This window comes from Oratosquilla oratoria, chromosome 30, assembly GCF_046742065.1.
Source record: "Oratosquilla oratoria isolate Oo_2021 chromosome 30, ASM4674206v1, whole genome shotgun sequence".
Lineage (NCBI taxonomy): Eukaryota > Metazoa > Arthropoda > Malacostraca > Stomatopoda > Squillidae > Oratosquilla > Oratosquilla oratoria.
The window spans coordinates 30,290,393-30,291,023 of NC_134806.1; positions in this window are offsets into that span (position 1 = coordinate 30,290,393).

The following is a 631-nucleotide window of genomic DNA, read 5'->3' on the forward strand; positions in this document are numbered from 1 at the left end:
CATCATTATTATTATTATAATTATTTATTACTAGTGTTATTATTACTATCAATATCATATATATATATATATATATATATATATATATATATATATATATATATATATATATATATATATATATATATATATATATATAAGATTGAAGGTGAAAGAAGTTGACGAGGAGAAATGGGAGAATTTTACGCCATAACGTTTCGACCCGCAGGGTCTTGATCACATATATATATTAGATTTTTTAATTTAGCGGGCCGTCTACCTAGGGTCTTTGAAATCGCACGGAATGCATAACTGCATCTCGTTTCAATTATGCCGTTACTGACATTTGGTGTCTGTCACTAGAGTATCAATAAAGTCATCATACTCTTCCGTTTCATCCACTTTGAAAAAAATTACAACAATTTGGGTGAAGAAAAAATATTCATCTTTCAATCATCTTTCTTTTTATACCTTATCTCCCCTTTCAATACTGCCCTGCGCCTGTACATAGCTCATTTATATTTACTTATTCCATAGCCCTCCAATTTACTCCTCCCCCCAAAAAAAATCCCTAAAAGCACTTCCTCCCCCAAAAAAATCCCTAAAAACACTTCCTCCCCCTATCCATAGTATATTTCGTGACCATACCCTC